The sequence below is a fragment of the Notechis scutatus genome, chromosome 1, assembly GCF_049901735.1.
Source record: "Notechis scutatus isolate UNSWTSFEM ecotype Mainland chromosome 1, rNotScu1.2, whole genome shotgun sequence".
In the NCBI taxonomy this organism is placed as follows: domain Eukaryota; kingdom Metazoa; phylum Chordata; class Lepidosauria; order Squamata; family Elapidae; genus Notechis; species Notechis scutatus.
The window spans coordinates 19,709,913-19,730,758 of NC_142009.1; the positions used below are offsets into that span (position 1 = coordinate 19,709,913).

At 44.8% G+C, this 20,846-nt stretch overlaps 1 protein-coding gene across 3 annotated transcripts in view; it reads right to left on the bottom strand.

Moving 5' to 3' along the window:
- Positions 1-20,846, bottom strand: part of COL26A1 (collagen type XXVI alpha 1 chain) — a 212,211-nt gene that overhangs the window by 190,223 nt on the left and 1,142 nt on the right. The window lies entirely within an intron of this gene.

Consider the following 20,846-nt stretch of genomic DNA (forward strand, 5'->3'; position numbering starts at 1 on the left):
GTGTAGGCTCATCTACGTAACTGCCTGTATCTGGGCATTCAGCAGCTCATTTGGCAAGAGAATGCAGAGATAAGCTAGTTTTGACTGCTTTTAGGATATAAGTACTATTTAATTTAAAGGGGTGGACAGAAATTTCTTTTACAAAAATGTATTTATTAGATAGTGCAGAATGTGAGCTGGACAATAGATGCAGAAACGTGGCCAAAAAAAAAAAGAGAAAATAGAGTGACTGTTTGAATTAATATAGCGCCTTCTCCAACAGCCTGGATGTTAACACACAGAGACAAAAATTCATGGAAATGCTTTCAAAAACCCCGTGCTCAAGTGAAATGGCTCAGTTATGAAAGGTAGACGAGGAAGCGAATCACGCTTCCTTTTTTCCAAGCTGGAAAGCCCAAATACTAGTTTAAACGAGATAAAGTTCAAACATGTTGGCTTAGTTCTGTCTGTTTTCAGTGTACTTTTGCTTTCTCTCTAACATTATGTCCATCCAAGTTTAATTGGAGAAAACAATCAGAAAATGTCATTCAGCACGTCTCTATTCAAACATCACAAAATGTCCAAATATAGTTGGTTTGGGGTTACCCCAGGGGTAGGATTCAAAATTTTTAACAACTGGTTCTGTGGGCGAGGCTTTGTTGGTGGGTGTGGCTTGGTGGTCATGTGACTGGGTGGGCGTGGCCAACTCAACATCACTCACATCGAGGCATGCATCTCCTCGCCTGGCCTCTCATGACTGTGGGGATGCTGCAACAGTCATAAGTGTGAAAAATGGTCATAAGTCACTTTTTTCAGTGCCATTGTAACTTTGAATGGTCACTCCACACAAGCAAAGTACCAGCAAAGGAGGGGAAAAAAACTCCAGAGAAGTTCCTGAGACAGGAAGTCTAGTCCTGCCAAGAATGTAATAAGGGTTAACGGAGAGGCAGTTTCTGTAAGCAACACCAGAATGTTTCCTTCCTACCTTCTTTACAGGATTAGGCCAGTAATTTCTTCTAACAACCAGTTCTCTGAACTGCTTAGAATGTTAACAACCGGTTCTAGCAAATAGGTGCGAACCTGTAGAATCCCACCCCTGGGTTACCCGATATGCTATACAGATAGTTCTTAACTTACGGCCACAATTGGGAGGGGATGGTAGCGTGTGTGCTTAGGTGCCTCTTAATCAGGATCTTTAGCCTGGACTGTGAAATAAATTCATCTTCTGCCTAATGATGCTACTGTACTGTCTTCTACATAGAAGCTCCCTCACTTGACTGTAAAATGTGAAAGACATTGAATATCGTAAGAAACCTGGTTGCTGTTGTTATTCATAGCTAAGGAGGAAGAAGTGAAGGATCCAACTTCCACTTAGACTCACTATCAAGCATGACCAAAGAAAGCCTCAGGGATACAGGAAACTAGTGCAGATTCCAGATCCGGACAAAAAAGCTATTGAGTCCCAGAAGGAGCTTGCCTGGCTTGAACGTGGCTTGCTGCTATTCCTCCAGGCAGAAGCTCCAGACTTTCTCCACTCCATCCCCTCCCCGACTTCCTTCTCCGTCTTCTGACAGGCTCCACCTGACCTCCTAACTTAAGCCTTCTGCGGAGAGGTCAAATAGAAAGACTAACCCCCAGGAGGATAAACCACATCAAGGAATGAAAAGGAAAAGAAAGAAAAGGAGCAGAAGCAAGTTCCATTCCCCACACACTCACACTCATGCACACACGTACACACACTTCAAATCTCCCCAGACGGAAATAAGGATGGTCTTACATATATTTATTCTGGAGATAAACTTGAGAGCAAGCCAACACAATCTTACATACCAGCAAAAAAAAAAAAAAACCTCAAAAAAGGCTCTGAATTAGGTAGGGGGTGTTCCCTCCACCCATGCACTTATGAATGCAAACAGGCACATGCACACAAATACAGACACAAAACACAAGCTTCTAGTTCGCTTTGTCTTAAACAGTCTCGCTTCAAGGCAAGGAACAATTTTAAGCTTGTATCATTTTTACTTGATGGGGAAAAAAAGGTGTCCTACGGAAAATGATAAAGTAGTCCCAGGCTCATTGGAAAGGACCCTGATCAGGGGTGGGCTTCAAACATTTGAGCAAAGGGTTTTCTGTCCGGTAGCTGGCCTCCTGCACCACGGTGAGGGGCGGGCATTTTTGCCCTCCCCGGACTCCGGAGGCCGTTTTCCTTGAGCCTCCGGGAAAGCTGTCTCCCCGGGCTCCAGAAGCCAGAAACGGGAACTTCTGGAAGGCCCGTTTTTTCACCCTGACCGAGGCTCCATGAGCACCCTGCACTTACCTGCATCTAAAACGGGTCGCGTGGGGATTCCTGGGAGGGGAAGGGGCCAGGAGTGCTATTTGAGAGATCTCCGAACTGCGCAGAATCTTAACTAGGGGCTCTCCTGAACTCCTGCGAACCCCCAGCAGCCCCACCCCTGACCCTGATGTTGGGAAAGACCAATGGCAAAAGCAGAAGGGGATAGCAGAGGATGAGATGGTTAGATCGCTGGCTGGGGAATTCTGGGAATTGAAGTCCACAAATCTTAAAGTTGCCATGGTTGGAGACCCCTGCCATAGAGGGCTGACAGACAAACAGATACAGACAGATAAACCGACAGATAATCAAGAGTTGGAAGGGACCTTGTAGGTCATCTAGTCCAACCCCTGCCCAAGCGGGAGACCCTACATCATTTCTGACAGATGGCAGCCAATTTCTTCTTGAAAGTCTCCAGTGATGGCACTCCCACAACTTCCGAGGGCAAAATGTTCCATTGGTTGATTGTTCTCACTGTCAGAAAGTTTCTCCTTATTTCCAGGTTGAATCTCTCCTTGTTCAGTTTCCATCCATTATTCCTTGTCTGGCCTACAGGCTCTTTAGAAAATAGCTTGACCCTTTCCTCCCTGTGGCAGTCCCTCAAATATTGGAAGACCGCTATCATGTCTCCCCTGGTCCTTCTCTGTACTAGACTAGCCAAGCCCAGTTCCTGCAACTGTATATTTTAGCCTCCAGTCCCCTAATCATCCTGGTTGCTCTTCTCTGTACTTTTTCTAGAGCCTCAACATCTTTTTTATAATGTGGTGAACAAAACTGGATGTAGTACTCTAGGTGTGGTCTTACTAAGGCTTTATAGAGTGGTATTAGTCTATTATTAAATGACCAAACTCCTATTAACTACAGTTGAACACACCTTGTTTTCTGCCCTATCATACTTCCACTTCTTGTCAGCACTGCGTTTTCTTATCCTTCGTGTGTGTGTGTGTGTGTGTGTGTGTGTGTGTGTGTGTGTGTGTGTGTGTGTAACTAACTGTTCTTTTGCTTGGTTTCATTCCCTTTTCATTTCATAATTACATGGGGTTAGGCTAGCTTAATTCAGATCAATATATTTTATTCCCAAAGTGCTCGGTCCTGATTTCTTTGAAACAAATTAGGTGGTAAATTGTTAAGTTGGTTAAATTAAGAACTGAGAACTCATTTTTTTCCCTTGATTTTGGGATCATTTGTTTCTAAAAATAGCCATGCTCCCTCTACTGGCAGGAACAGGATTTAATCCTCTTCTGTTATACAGTAGAAGAGTCTGAATTTTCCTGCTACAGGAAATCCTTTCCGTATCAATTTGCACTTGAAAGAACAGATCAGGGATAGATCATCATGGAGATAATCTATCTATGTGGTTACCAGAAGATGAAAATGACCTGATAGTACATAATCAATCAATCAATCCATGTATATCAGAATACCATGGATATCAAATGGGGGATAAAATAACAAAACATGAGCTATGGAGCAAATCTTCCTTTATCTGCAATCCAACATCGGATGCAAATATGTAAGTAATGATATTTGCATCATGATTCGTTGAGTAAATTACAATTGGCTGTATGTATACAACATGCTATGAACTCTAATTTTAAATAATGGTTGAGTTTGTGCATTGCCTTGTCGTGGGTTTTTTTTTTTAATCTTGGTTTGCTGTATAGACCTCAATCAATTCAGCTCACTCAATTGCACTGTGCTGAAAATTGTGGTTTAAAACAACGGCTGGGTTTGTGCAGCAAGCTAAAGTACATAAAATCAAACCGTCTTTGGCTTAGCGCAAAGTAGGACTAGAGCTCCTACCTATTAGAAAATCGAAGTGCCAGTGCTTGTAATTTGGGGCATAAACAAAGTACCTGTTCATTGTGATTTATCACTTTGCAAATGGTGGCCTCTGCTGAAAGAATGAAAAAGGCCATAATTAAAATCATATTCACTGTTAGAAGAACCAACAAGTCTTCAAAAAAATTACACATGTGTTTTCTTTAATCCTTCCCTACCCAAAGTTGAGGGATCTGTTAGCTAAACTTGAAACTCTAGTTTTGAAACATCTGGTTCCCTCTGAGTTAATGCACTACATATGTTAATTGTGCTCCACACTGGAATAAAACAAGATGCAATGAAATTACCTAAGTTTTCTGAGTCAAGGACCAAGGAGGTCTTTTCAGTTCTGTACAGCAAAGGAGGGCAAACCTCAAGACACTTTGCGGAAGATTAGCATGCATTTTCCACTCCCAGTCATTTAGTAGCAACAGTAAATAACCTTACTTCACTCTCTTAAATTAGGATGCCTAACCAAGGAATTGTGGGAGAAAGCAGAAACAGATTCGTGGATGGAAATACGTGTGTGCCGGCTCTAGTTCTGGAATGAAAATAAATCCCTGCTGAGTTGTGCATCTGCTTGAAGACAGCTTGGGTCTACAATTACACACTGAACTTTCTGAGCAAGTTTTCGGCATTGGGGTCTAGCTGGTGCATCTCAGGCATGTTCTTGAACTTGCAAGCCTAAAATCTGCTTTTTCCCTGTGGCATTAGTAGACAGTGTTGTTTCTGAAGCTGGAAGACTCCCGTTGCTCTGTGCCGCTAAGCTCAGAAAAGGTGGAACCAGCAAGCAATGAGTAGGGGAACACTCCCCATAGAGCAGGGGTGTCAAATTCAAGGCCCACGGGCCAGATCTGGCCCGTGGGGTGCTTAGATCTGGCCCACGGGGTCACTCTGGAAACAGTGAAAGACCAGCCTGTGGTGCATCTGCAGCAAAAAAAGGCTCCCGGTCTCTGTTTTTGGCTGGGACGGCCTCCTGCAACCCTCTGCCAGTGAAAACGGAATTTGCTGGCAGGGGGTGGAGGAGGCCATGCCAGTGGCAGCCCAGAAGCCTCAAAGATCAGGAACCCGTTTTTGCTGGCAGAGTGCTCGCGCCACCACAGGCGCCCCGGACATGAGTGACGTCAAGCTGGCCACGCCCTCTGGCTACACCCTCCCGACCTCCCTGAGATCAAACACAACCCTGATGCAGCCCTCAATGAAATCAAGTTTGACACCCCTGCTGTAGAGCAATGGTCCCCAATCTTTTGGGCAACAGTGATGGAAAACAATTTCCCAAAAAAACCAGACCGGGGGATGGTTTCACACGCAACCTAGATCCTATGCATGCACAGATGAAGTTTCGCTTGCTTGCATGGCCAATTCCTCAGGGGCTGCCAACTGGTACCAGTCCTCAACCCAGAGGTTGGGGATCCTTGGTGTAGAGCTGGGATGGCGAACCAATGGCACACATGCTAGAGGTGGCACACAGAGCCCTCCCTGTGGGCATGTGAGCCGTCACCCCAGCTCTGCTTCGCCACGCATGCATGCACACTCCTCCCGCTGGCCAGCTGGTCTTCGGGTGTCAGCCACACATGCATGGGGGGGTGGGGGGCAGACGGGGGGCGGGGCAATGCACAGGGGACATGCATGCATTGCATTTTGGGGATGCACGCACGCACTTTTGGCACTCGGTGCTGAAAAGGTTAGCCATCACTGGCATAGAGCATCTAGTTCTTTCAATACAGATAGTGCTGTTGGGCCCAGATACTCAACAATGTTGGTGAGGGGAAAACCTTATCCTATTCCATTTCTTAGGTCTGAACCTTCTGATACTGAAAACAAATTCCTAGTCTGAAATGCACTCACCTTATTCCTCCTTTTGAACTTTGCTGGCCATTTGGGGACTGGGGCCCAAATTATGGTGTGTAGCTAGTTTAAGATCCTGGTTTGCTCCCGAGCTGACGGTTGTAATTTTTTGTCTGACTTAAACAAGAAAGCCACCGTCAGTTGCAGAGATTACAATTAATTCTTGGCTGAGTTCTGACTTGAAAGAATTATAATTGCGGGAAAAAGAAGGTATCATATCATAAGAAATCAAGATGTGATCATGCAAACCAAACTGATAAATCTTAGGGATAATTAACTAGAATCTGCAAATTCAGCAACGAATAGCAGCAGCTATGAGAGAGTTCTACTCCCAGTTAGCCATGTGCTCTACTTTCCTTTAACCTCTGTCTGAAGGGATTGTCTACAATATTTGAAGCAGGTGGGAGATCATGGCCAAGCTTATCTAGGCTCACAAGCTAAACAAGGTCAAGCCTAGTTAGTGCTCCAGGGAATCCCAGTTTAGCGACCAAACTAGGAAGTTGGGCAAACATTCTAGAAGAAGTCAGTCAGCAGCAAAGCTCTTCTGTATTGTTTCCAAGAAAATTACATGAATGTGTCCTTGAAATCAGCGATTGTTGAATCCTTCTTGAAACTTTTATTTCTGTTTGAAATTCTGCCCAATCAGCTTTAAGAAACAAGGGAGAAAGGAGCTCATTCTATTAATCAAATGGAATTAGCAAATGCACCATGCATGGTGGCTGTACCTTTCCCTATTATAGCACGATATGCTGTGTGTTTCTGTTACAATGACTTCCAAATTGCCCTCCGCTCCGTGTATTAATCAACAGGACTGAATCAAACTAATGCATTAACAGTTATACCAAATCTCTGGGTTCTCTTTTATACTATGCAATTCCCCTCTTTCTGTTCTGACTAAGGCTTCTGAGACTGTAACTAAGCACACACTTAGTTAAAACTCTTGCTTTATTTCAACGCTGGGAATTATGTTCATTCCTAGCCTATAATGAGTCCCTCAAGATAAGCACCCACCTTTCTCTCCTTTGAATTGCTGCCAACAAAAGTGCCAAATGAACTATAAAAAACCAACCAAAGTACAAAGTCCACAGAACGAACGACTTTGCTTCCTGCAAAGGTTTCTTCACCTTTGCCTGTCCTTTATACCTTATGGGAGGGGCAATCACCTCCCAGTCTTACTCCCAAGTCACCCCTTTTGTTTCAGCTGCTCTCGCCTTCTAGCAGTTCTGCGCACACGCGCACTGGGAAGAGGCTCCCCTGGGTCCTCTGCCTCGCTGCTGCCAGATTCTGAAGGCTGCAGAGGCAGCACCCCATTCCCAGATGGTCTTGGCCCTGCCTCTGCATTGGACGCAGGACCCTCATCCGAGTCCCGGACTGGTCCCCCTTCTTCCCCACTGTCCGATTCTGCTGCCATCTGCACAGGCTGCCGGCGAACCACTTTCAGGGAGTGCATTTGAGCCACTACCTATAGGCATCCCTAAAGCCTCTGGCAGTCCTTGGTGGCAAAACAAAAAAACAGGATGTTGAACTAAAACCAGGCTGCTGCTCTGCTCAAACCAGTTCCTTGAATATACTGAAGTGGTTATGTGCATTTATTTTTTTGCTGATAAGCAAAATCATTTATTTATTCAACACCATAGGAAACGGCCTTATATGAAGTGAAGCCTCCAGGTCACTGAGTCCATTACTGTTTATTTTGACCAGTGGCTCTTGGGGGCCTTTCCCAGACCTCCTACCAGGCTAGCAAAGAGATGCAGGGATTGCATTTAAAAAGAAGCAAAGCTGCCCTCTTCCAACACCAAGTAATGGGATCTCCAGAGGCTTTTTTTGTGTGACTATATGTAAACCCACCCATTAATATTTCACGGATGAAAAGGGGCATATGGCAGAATTGCTTTTTTAAGTAAGCATCCCAAATCGCTGATCAGCCAGCTATTTCTAATGGCTCTATTTATCTTATCTTGCTTTATCTTATCTTTTCGTTCCATTCTGTTCCATTTCATTCATTCATTTTACAACATCCTGAGCAGCACTAATCTTAAAGAAAGATGGGAGGAAGGTCTTTATGTTAACATAAACTAGAACAGCCTCTCTTAACTTGCTGCCCTCCAGATATGTCAAGTCTGTAACTCCCAAAATTCCTTTCCAGGACTGTCATCTTGCTTGGGAATTGTGGGATTTCAGCACATCTGGAGTATGCTAAGTTAGGGAAAGCAGTTTTAAAAAGACAACTTTTTCTCTATAAAATATGATCCCACATTTCCGTTGCTTTGGCATTCTCCAGAATCCATGCTCAAGTAAATTTCATGCACTAGTAAGTTTTTAGCCTAGAGATTGTTTTCTTTTATGAAATAAAAAGCAACCACTACAGTAAATAATCATCATAATCTCACTTCTCATACTGAAAACAAAATCCTTGTCTGAAACACACTCACCTTGTTCCTTCCTTTGAACTCTACATCTTACACACTGGAATTATTAGGAATGCTCCTTGGGGCAAAAGGCTCTGATTTCATAAACCTCCTTTTTTGACTATGGAGGCCAAAGACCAGAGGGGAAACAGTGGTTTCTGCAGAAGGGGGTCAACATGGGCAAAATGGCAAGTGTACCTTTTATTTATTAAACAAATGTACATGGCTGCCAAACTCACACTCAAGTGATGTTATGTATCTTTCAACTCTAATTATTCAGAACATTAAAAATCATAAAACTCCACCCACATCCCCATGGCAGAAGCAACACAATCAGACCAATCACTTCATCAGCTCTATCTCCATTTGGGATCTCCAGGCTCACTGACAAAACCATTATCTATAGGGCCCTTTGGAAAAGCAACAAGACGGTGGGGGCAATTTTATGTCATTAGGAATGATATTCCATAAGAAAGGGGCCACCACCGAGAAGGCCATTTTTGGTAGTCCCATCAGATGTACATCCCTAATAAATGGGACCTGCAATGTGCCCCACCTTCCCATCCTGATGGGCTGGCTAGATGTAATGCAGGGGGAAGCAAACCTTCAAATAGCTTGGCCCCAAAGCTTTGCTATGATGGTCCTGAACATCCATGCAACAGATGCACAATTGGAGTGGGGCTTGCACAGCAATGCCCTGTCCATCTTGCCATCTTGCCAATGTTGACTCTTGCCAATGTCAGCAGCTTGTCAGTGTGGATTCTGCCTGCAGCCCTGCAGGGGGTGAAAAAAAAAGCCCTAATGAAAGATTCCAAAGCACAATGGAAGATAATGAGCAATAGTGACATCAAATGAAAGAAATGCCATTCAAGTAATGCACAGAGAAACCTTCCAAAAAATCTTGCAGAAGGAACAGAGGGAGGGAGAGAAGGAGGAGTTGGTGAAGGCAAGCCAGTAACAGACTCCTATGCATAGAAGCCAGTCAAAGAAATGGAAGTATTTGAACCATCACAAAGTCCCTCGTTTCCATTCTCCTCCATCTATTCCCTACAAACTTCCAGGGGTATCTTGGTGTCTAGTTCTGCCTTGCGTTTGCCAGACATAGTTGATAGTCTGCAAGATGAGATTACACCCTGTTGCATTTCAAAGGAAGAATGGCATCCTTCCAATTTCTCTTATCCCAAGGAATTCTCCTTCCTCTGCTGCTTTTGTTCAAATTCCTTTATTTTTGAGTTTTAATGATGCCACTAGGCACGATGAACAGTTCCCAGAATTATTTAATTCAGAGAATTCTCTTTGCAAGAAATTTACATTTAACCCTGATGACCTTCTGAAGATTTGCCAAAATCCATTTCTTTCTACACTTGGCAAGTTGTATTTCTTTACTTTTCTTTAACTGAACTAGCCGGCAGTTTGCATTGCTTTCTGCAAGACAGGCTTCTCACCATAAAGTCAAGCGGAGAAAAGAGAAACACAAATGGACCTAAAAGAGAAAGGCACAGTGCATTCAATGAGACTTACTCCCAAATACATGCATAGGATTGCACCAGAGGCAGCACAGCAATTAGGAGAAAGGCAAATTACACAATAGTACACAATGACCTATTATGCTGCATGATGATTTCTTTAAACGTGCTTTGACAAACAACCAACATTCAGCTGGGTTCCCATATGACTACAGTTTGCAAACCAAAACCCTGTTCATGCAACATACTAAGCTCATAGCAAACAAACTGCAGTTTGGTTTAGTGCAGAGGTGGTATTCAGCAGATTCTGACCAGTTTTGGAGAACCGGTAGCAGAAATTTTGAGTAGTTCGGAGAACTGGCAAATACCACCTGTGACTGGCCCTGCCTCCATCTATTCTCTGCCTCCCGAGTCCCAGCTGATTGGCTGGGTCTTCTTTGGTTGCCCTGCACAGGAGAACGGAGCTGGAAAGCAGGTTAGTGGGATGGGGGGGAATAGGATTTTGCAGTATCCTTCCCCTGCCACACTCATCAAGCCACGCCCACAGAACTGGTAGTAAAAAATCCCACCACTGGTTTAGTGTGATGTGTAAATCCAACCATTTTGTCAACTATTCCCAGTCTTAACTCCAGGTACGTGGCGGGGTGTGGGTGTGTCAAACTGATCAGTCTGATGAAAGTAGCACTGTATTGTTGTGATACAAGCCCCCATCCCTTTTTCCATATGCCTCCTTCATCACAAGCTCATCTCAAAGGGTAGCACTTGAGACTCAACGTTGCTTTTGTCATTTTGACCGACACTGGGGACACTGAGACTTAATTCAGCATCTGTTATTCTTAAATAAAGCAGCATGAAGTAAGATGACCAGGCAACAATTCTGTAATAGTACCCACTTCAGTGATAAACCCAATTGAACAAAATAAGGATGATTATAAAATAATACATCTGCACACCATGCCTCATTTTTGTACCGTTGCTAAATGTCTTGATTTAGCTAGGACTGGGCCGATTTTCAAGCTAAAATTTGCTCATGTTAGGATTCCTGATAAATCCTGAGAGTTGGATGGCTTTTCTGCTCCGACCCGGTTTCACAAGAACAAGTAAGACAATCAACGTTGTTAAGGGTAGTTTGCTTCTAGCGCATCATCTGTTTACATCATACACCTCAAATATGCAAGTTTCTGCAAGGCGGTCAGTCTGCTTGCTCCAAGTCTGCTTCTTTTGGCAATCCACTGTACTGAATCAGTGGTTGTCAACCAGTGAGCTGGGGATCACTGGTGATCCACGAGAAAATTTTGGTGGTCCGCAGAGAAATGTCACCCCCAAAGCACTCCCCAAAACAATTAATCCAGGCTGCGTGGGAACACAAGGCTTGCGTCGCTTGCAACAACACGAGGTAGTGAGGGGAGGAGGGAAAGGGCGGAGGGGGGGAAACTTGCCCCACTTACCCCACGCGCCTCGCCTGGCCATCAGGCTGCTTTCTGCTTCTTTCTTCTTCTGCTTTTGGTTGCACGCAAGGAAAGCAGCAAAAGTCTTTCTTTTCTCCCCCAAACTCCACCAGAAATTAATCTTTGGGACCCTGCAAGGCATCCTGCTCCAAGAGGCTGCGCCATTCTGGCAGAGTTTGGGGGAGAGAAAGACAGACTTCTGTTACTTCTGCTGTTTTCCTTGCATGAAGCCAAAAGTCTCTCTCTCTCCCCCTGGAGAATGGAGCTGCGATCCCAAATAAAGAATAATCGATCAGTAGGAAAACGGGGTGGGGAATTTTCCTGCAGACTTTTTTTGGGGATTTTCCCAGGGTCTCTGGTCCGTGGGTTTTAAAATTATGAGTTTGGTAGTCCCTGGTGGTCCAAAAGGTCGGCGACCCCTGCTCTGAGTAATCACTTCCAAATTCATTACTCAAAGGAATTTTTTTACTCTACCTCAATATTCTGCTTTCACAGCCATACATTACCGGGGTGAATATATTTTAATGTTTGGATCAAATCAAGGAGATTAGATATTGGATATTGAAACTAATCAAAAGAAAACCAACCAAGAACTAAGGAAAAAGTTCCCAACAGTTAGAACTACGGTATTAGTGAATCAACCTGCCTCCAGAAGTTGTGGGTGCTCCAACATTGGAGATTTAAAAGAAGAGATTGGACAACAATTTATCTGAAATGGCATAGGGTCTCCTGCCTGAGCAGAGAGTTGGACTAGAAGACCTCCAGGGTCCCTTCCAGCTCTGTTATTCTGTTACTCTTTGCTATCCAAGAAATATTTTTTTTATCTTGTTTGAGTTAGTAATTGCTTTCCATCCTAGGATCAGATAGTCCTTGACTTATGACTACTCATTTACTGATCGTTTGAACTTACAACATTTCTCCCTGGGGATATTTACAACCTGATTCCAAAGTTCCAATGCTCCATCTTCCTTCTCATGTGACCATTCTTCAGGTGCTCAGCAACTACCCTGCATTTATGGCAGTAGCGGGATTAAAAATTTTTTACTACCGGTTCTGTGGGTGTGGTTTGGTGGGCGTGGCTTGGTGAGCGTGGCAGGGGAAGGTTACTGTAAAATCTCCATTCCCTCCCCACCCCACTAACCTGCTTTCCAGCTCCTTTCTCCTCTGCAGGGCAGCAAAAGAAGACCCAGCCGATCAGCTGGGACTCGGGAGGCAGAGAATAGATGGTGGTGGGGCCAGTCAGAGGTGGTATTCCGAACTACTCAAAATTTCCACTACCGGTTCTTCAGAACTGGTCAGAACCTGCTGAATACCACTTCTGATTTATGGCCATTTTCAGCATCCTTGTGTGACCACATTTTACAATGTTTTTGCCTAATACCGGCCCATAGCACACAATGGGTTCATTTTATGGTCTTAGCAGTCCCTTAATAGCCACTGCAAAAAAGCTCATAAAATCAGGTCAGTAATGTAAGCAACTGTTTTACAGCCGTCATGATGTAAGACCACAATAGGCAGGCTGCAATATGGCATAAGTCAAGCTTAGTGGGATTTTTTTAAATTTTATGTGGTTTTGTCAGATTTTTTGGTGCCTTCAAGTCAGTGTTGATTCCTCATGTCTGCTTGAACTAGTCCCTGCAATTATCTTGGAAAGATTTTTGGAAGTGGTTTGCCATTGCCTTCTTCTTCCTAGGGCTGAGACAGAGGGACTGGCCAAAGACCATCCAGTTGGCTTTGTGCCTAAGATAGGAGCTGGAACTCACAATATCCCAGGTTCTAATCCAATGTCTTAAAAGAGCAAATTGGCTATTTACTGCCCATTAGAGAGTTGCAAAATATTGCATGCACAAGATGTTCGGTGCATGTAACTATTGGTTTCAATAAGTCTATGCCTAAATTAAAGTTTGGAGTATTTTGGTCCAGGCACAGAATTATATAAGGTTATTTTGACCAGGGCAGAAGTGTTTCAATGGGGAATGGGGGAAAATAAGGGAAAGTAGGGAAAGAAGGGAAAATGCTTGAAAAATACAGGGCAGGTGGCAAATGACAAACAACAGAACACTGTATGTTCTGCATGCAGAACATCTTCTGTATGCAGAAGAACATTCTGGTGATGGCAATGGCGATGGTAGCAGAGGCAGTGGGGAGGACAGAAGATGCCAGGAAAATTGCATGATGTCTGGTGACATATGTCACATTGAAATATCTGGTGCAGTGGGAAGATGGGGAGCAAATGGTCAGGGGGTGTGCAAGAGGGGCCGCAATGAAGAGGGAAGGTGTTGAGAAAATTAGGGGCAGTGGAGTTTCATGCCCTGCTCATTTCTCGGTTGGACTATTGCAACTCTACATGGGTTGTTGTTAAAGATCATCTGGAAGTTACAGTTGGCACAGAATGTGATAGTTTTCTTATATCACACCGTCATTGGACAGTATAAGCTCCCAATTTCCTTTCAGATGCAATTCAAAGTGTAGATTATGGCCTTTTAAAGCTCTACATAGAATAAGGCCAGATTTGTTGCAGAACTGCCTCTTTTTTGACGGTATCTGTTCATCCAACCAGGTCAGATAAGGAGGGCACATTCCAGGTCCTTTCCCTGAAATACTTCCATATAGTGATTCCTAGGAAGCATGCCTTTTCCATGATGGCCCCTACCTTGTGGAATATCCTCTGGTGATGTGGCAGCCTCCACTCTTTTGGCCTTCTCAAAGACCATAAGACCTGGCCCTGCCTCCCTCCTCCCATACTGGGGGAAAGTGTGATAGGAGCCGATGGCTGATGGAACATCCCAGGAGGATGTTTGAGATGTAGGGTTTTAGCCTTGGTTTTTGTAATGTTATGGTTTTATTGTTTTGTGGTTTTATTGTTGTTGTGAGTGCCCATGGTTGAACTCCAAGATAGGAAGCCCTACAAACCTTATAAACAAACAGACAAACAAATATTGGGGGTGGTGGAAGAGAAGACTGGATCATCGTCAATCTTGCCCACTCACCCTTTTAGATTTTGTTTGAAAAACAAGAACAATCAATGTTTCACTTATGCCAAACTATGCCTGGTCAGAAAAATGTCTCTTGAAATTTGTCTTGAAATACGGTACACAACTTGAAACCTGAAAGTTTGCTTTAATTTGAAAACAAAACATTTTCTCATTGCACAAAGACCTCTATTACCCATCTTTATTCTTAAACTTCAGCAAACAAAATTACTGTCCCTTCTGCCCCCCCGCCTCCCATCAGTTCTGTGTCATCAATAGTGGGTAAATTAAATGTGCTGGTTGATAGAATTTTATCTTCTTAACATTTAACATTAACTCAGATTTTTCACTTTCTATTTTTACTTTCATAATGAGCCCTTCTAAGCCTTCTTTACTTTCATCTATCCAAGTAGAACCATGGGAATATCTCAAATTATTGGCATTTTGACCTCCCCTTTTTTATTTCCAGCCTGTCATTCTTATAATATATTCCCTGCATAAGTTAAGTCAAGTTGTAACCACACACATCGTCTTACTTCTTCTCTATTCTGAATCACTCAGCTTCTCCAAACTCAGTCCTTTTTGCAGTAGCTGCTTAATGGTTCCTGAAATGAATTATCACATGTTTTGGCATTCCCCTTAGCTTTAATGTGTTCCATGTTCTGGCAGAATAAAAAAAAAATTGCTACAGTCAAAAAAGCAAAGGTAAACCTTCTTGCATTCTCTTCCTTCGCCATTACCCCTTATATGATAGCTCTCTGATTGTGTGTCCTTCTGCCTTTTCTGAAGCCAGCCTTGATCTGACATTATTTTTCCATTGCATACATATGTAATGTTTAATGTGTTTGATATCAAAGAAAACATGTGCTTCTTGTCTGGACCACAGTTCCTTGAAGGGCTGGGAAGAGCTCTCCTCCTGAACAATCCTCAAGGATAAAGTCAGCCACATCCAATATGTTTTTCCATAATGCAATTAAGAGCTTCCTCAGAGCATTTGGGAATGGAAGAATATTAAGTGGCTCCTACAGAACTAACAGTAAGTTGACTGTTGTGATTTGACAGGTAGAATGTAGAAATGAGAGTGTCTGCTTCTGCCATTTAGTTTCAATCATGTTAACTTTAATTTGACCTTATTACTTTAATGGGGAATCTCAGCCATTTGGAATCATTTTTGAGTGGAGTAGCAAATAAATACCGTGTTTCTCCAACAATATGGCCTCCCCCAATAGGAAGTCCCAGCATGTTTTATAGGCATAAAATCAAATTAAGCCCCTCCCCCCAAATTAAGGCCTACATTAAACATGAGAAATGGGGGGGAATGGCAGGGGGGGTTGCCATTAGGAAGTACTTTTGTTGCATACCCAGATATGGTGCTGCCTGCATTGACTTCGGCTTTGGTGGGGCACTTCGTATCAGGAGACCTTCCGCCACCATTGCTTTCCCTTCTCCCCATGCTGCCGGCGTTTGTCGCAGCCACGCGCGGCCAGCCAGGGCTCCTCCTTGCAACCGGAGCCCGGCAGAGAAACTCGGCTTCAGGCACTCCCGTCGCCGCCTTCCCTTCGCCTTTGAAGGCAAAGCCAATTCGTTTAAAAATGACACCCTACTACCAGTACGACAAAGCCTCCCCTGCCCGAAAGGGCAGCCCAACCCCATGTGGGGAGGCGAATCTCCCGGGGCCGCAGTGCAGGATCAGCCCACCCCGGGAGAAGCGCCCAGCCGCCATCCCTGCCTGGGGCCGGGCACAGCGTGAAGAGCTTCACCTGGGGCGCCCAGCACAGCTGACAGGCGGGCCCTCCAGCCCGGCAACAGAGCTGTCACCAAGGCAGCGAGCGGCTCCCCCCTGGACCCTCCACTCATCCTGCCAGGGCCGCACCAGAGCCGTGCGGGCTGGGCAGAGCCGGGAAAGCGAGCCGCGAGTGCACGCCTGCCTGCCAAGCGAAAGAGCCAGGCCAACCCGAGCTTGGCTTCCTCCCCAAGTCCCTCCAGCCCGAACCCGAAGGGGCCACTGGGAGAGGCTGCCCGAGGCAATGATAGCACCCACCCGTCCGCGGACAGGGAGGCAAGGCGACGGCAGTGCTGCTTCCCTGGCCAGCGGGTCTGGCAAAGAGAGCCCAAAACCGCCTGTCCTTTCCACCCCTCGCCCAGCCCGTCCCCATCCCCACACATCTCCAAATGCGCCGGCAGCTCCAAACACTGCAGCGGCATGGGCATCGGGCAGAGGCGCTCACTCGGCGGGGCTCAGCTTGGAAGAGGACGCAGTGCAGGCCATTGCCTTGCCTCCCTGTCCACGGATGGGTCCAGGAGGGCCCGCCTGTCAGCTGTGCTGGGCGCCCCAGGCGAAGCTCTTCACGCTGTGCCCGGCGCCAGGTAGGGATGGCGGCTGGGCACTTCTCCCAGGATGGGCCGATCCTGCGCTGCGGCCCCGGGAGATTCTCCTCCCCACGTGGGGTTGGGCTGCCCTCTTGGGCAGAGGAGGCTTTGTCATACCGGTAGCAGGGCGTCGTTTTTAAAAGAATTGGCTTTGCCTTCGAAGGCGAAGGGAAGGCAGCGACAGGAACGCCTGAAGCCGAGTGTCTCTGCCAGGCTCCGGTTGCAGGGAGGAGCCCTGGCTGGCCACGTGTGGCTGCGCCAAACGCTGCAGTGTTGCTCTAAACGACACGGCAGCATGGGGAGAAAGGAAAACAATGGTGGCGGAAGGTCTCCCAATACGAAGTGCCCCACCAATGCCGAGGTCAACATCCAAGCCGTCCTAGCCGTTTTTACGGCCTAGCCGTTTTTTCGCGAGTCAAAAAAAAATAAGCCCCAGCCTTATTTTGTGAGAAACACAGTAGTAAACAAATAAGCCATGTAAGTTGGACTCCAGATACAGACTTATTATTGTCATATTCATGACACAATATTATGTATTTGTTATTTCTCCAACATGGACTTTGCTTTTCCATCACTGCTACTATCAGCTATCATGTCTACCCCCTTAAGTACTTTAAGCTTTGTTGAAGGCCTACTCTTTCTGAAACACCCTGTCTCTTGGAAATCCTTCCTCAATTTGTTGTCCTTTACATATATTGGATCTCTTCCATAACCTCCAGACAACACTGTCAAAGGAATTTGAAGTCCTGTAATTTTGGAGGACATCAAGTTAGAAAAGCTCTACCAGCTTTAAAATAATAAGCATTAGATTACTTTTCATTTGAATTCTAATTAGAATTGGGTACATCAACATTTGCTTTCTGGTTTAATGGGGTATAATTCTCTAAGCAGGGCCCCAACCTTTCCCCCGGCCCGCACCAAAGACCGCGCCCGGACGGCATCGCACCAAGCACCACCGCCAGCCACCGCCCGCCCCACCCCACCCTCCTTTGTACCTTTGTCGATGGGCCACTTGGGATGGCTTTGGGACGGCCGCCGCTCGCTTGCCTTGGGTGCAAAGCTGCACCTATAGCCCCCCTGATGAAACTAAACGAGGATCCTTCAGACAACCTCCAACCGAAAGCACCCGAAGCACTTTCGCCAAACAAGAGCCCAACAAACGGCGGCCCAGAGGAAATGCCAGACCAACCGCCCCCAGGGTGGGACCCCCTAAGTGGATGCTGCAAACATTATTTGTTCATTGTCAGTTGCATCTATGGATGACAGGAAGTTCTGGATCTTTGAGTCTCTCCACAACCACACAGAAATCTTCTCTAGAGCATCATTCAACTCAATAATGAAAAGGAACAGAGATGTTGCACTTAGAAAGAGCAATGGATCTATTTCTATTTGGTTTATTCCAAAAAACAAATCCTCAATATCAGATTGAAATTCAACAGCAATATTGGGGGGAGGGCCACACATGTGGGGGGCAGGGCACACACATGTGGGGGTGAGGTACACACATGTGGGGGCGGGGCACACACGGGGAGGTTGTTGAGGTAATTCCCCATTAGGAGAAAGAGCGCACACAGGGAGACGTAGTGAGAGTGATGAAGAATAACACACAACCAGCACACAGATACACTGTATAGTAAAATGTAGGTTTTTACTTCCAGTAAAACCGTTAAGCAAAGTTCAACAAACAGTCCAAGTCATTCACGGTTAAAGCAGTCAGTTTTCAGTCCAGGGATAATCCAAAAACAAAGTGCAGTATCATAAACAGTTCAGTAACAGACTTATATCAAATCAAGAATAACGATGATCAGTAACAGTCAATAGGAAAAAATGCAGGAACGGCAACACTCTCAGCAACAACAGAACAACCCAGGTTTCTGGCTCCATCTTATGGCCGTTTGAGGAACCACACTCAATTACAATTTTAGCATTCCTTTAAAGAGACAGTATTAAAATGTCTATCCTGGTTTATATATTTTCCAACCCAACTGTTAGGTGACTTACATTCCCAACAGAGGTCATGCGTGCATGTGTGGGGGCGGGCGTACATGGAGGTCACACATGCGCAGGGGCACACATGTGGGGGCACATACGCATGGGGTGCACGTTGCATTTTGGGGGTGTTCGGGTGTGGGCACTTGGTGACAAAAAGGTTAGCCATCACTGCTCTAGCTTTTCTGGAAGATTCTTCAATGTATCTTGAAGTTACCATATGTGAATTGGGTGGGCATATTACATGTATTTAATAAATAAAAAAGATAAAGGGTTTTTTTTTTCTTTGTCAGTCTGGACACGGTCCTCATCTCTGTTTCTCAGCCAAGGGGGCCAGACAAGTTCAATAAATAAATAAATAATATATACATCTCTGGATCTTTTTTTGTGAGTTGATGGGCACACATCCATACAAAACATTAGACTGCAGCCTCTTATAACTCCGGTTCTCTAGGAATATCTCTGAAGTATATGCAAACTCAAAAGAATTCTAGAAAATGGTGTGCCTGTCATTAAACCTCTGCTGTGCAACTGGATAAGTCCCATTTTTATGTTTTTAATTACAATAATCTAAAAATAATGAAATGAAAGCATGTGAAGCATGTAGTCTAATGATTTCCAAAGTGACTATCCCTGAATGTCATCTTTTATTTATTTATTTGATTTGTCAATCGCTTACAAGATAACCGGTATAAGTATAAACATAGTTTTGAATACATGAGATGGATATGAATAAGAAAAAAAAAAAGAAACGCTTATGCATCCCCCCGCCCCCCACAGGCCTCTTAGGAAAGGGGCGAGGTCAATAGTTGACAGTCTAAAGTTAAAGTTTTTGGGGCTTGGGGAAGAAACCAGAGAGTCAGGTAGAGACTATGATCTTGGGAGGCCCAGGTAATAGTAATCACCTGGGATTGCCCTTTGACATGTCTAGGCTATCTCCATTTCGGCTACTTCAAGTCCCTTCTCAAAATGCATCTTTTTATATGGCACTTGGCTTTTATATGGCACTTGTTAGCAATTCACAATATTTTCTGGTGTCATCCAACCATCACTCTCCCAGAGGAATAGCATTGTGGTCACACTTCAAAGATGGCTGGATGATGCTATGAAGACATTATTAGTTGCTAGCGTGGAATGACTGCACCTCAGTTGCAACCAACTACGTTGTAGAACGTAGTTCTTCTACTTCTCCCTCAATGTCCTTTTTGTCTGCTTTTAGATTTTAAACTTCATAGAAGCACAGACCCAATTATGCAGGCAGCCAAGTATACAAGATGATACAAGATTCTCAATCATCCAGGTCATGGTGGTCCCAAAGGTGCTTTTTCAGGAGGCAACTGGACTTTTTCTTTGAAGACGTTTCACTTCTCATCCAAGAAGCTTCTTCAGCTCCGACAGGATAGTGGGGAATGGAAGGATTTATATTCCTTGCAGACAGCTGGTCATTTGCATTCTTTTAGAGAAGGGCTGTCAAAATCCCAGTCCACGGGCCAGATGAACCATGTGCTGGCTATGCCCAGTTTAGGGGGGGAAAGTCCTGATATGTCACATGATGCCTCCATGACAAGTTTGACACCCCTGTTTTAGAGAGTCATTGAAGCACTTTTGCTGTTGAGAAGTGCTTTTCCTCTGGAAATTCATTCCTACTCCCACACTATTCAAAGGGTGTTCATACCAAACTGTATAGCTAAAAGTCTGACTCATCCCCAACAGCCCGTGCCTATATTCAACAGTGAAGGGACACAGGGCAGAAAACATTGTGCAGAAAACACAGCTCCACAACACAGTCCTTTCAGCAGGTCCAAGAAGGCTCCGTACCCATTTGCACTAGTCAAGTAATGCTGAGGACACAGATAAACCTCCAAGTGGCCTCAACAACTGTCTAAAAGGATGCAAATGACCAGCTGTCTGCAAGGAATATAAATCCTTCCATCCTATTATCCTGTCACAGCTGAAAAGGCTTCTTGGATGAGAAGTGAAATGTCTTCCAAGAAAAAAACAAGAAAATCCATTTGCCTCCTGAAAAAGAACCTTTGGGACTATATAGGATGGTAGAAAAGCAAAAACCCATGATCCATAGGCAAACACCTTACATAAACTGCTGGTGATGTATGAAATATAGAACACCTGAAGCAGATCTCCAGGGCAGGTTCACAATGTGCTCAATCATTTGAGTTCTAAAAAAAATGATCCAAAGCTCCGAAGCTGGCAAA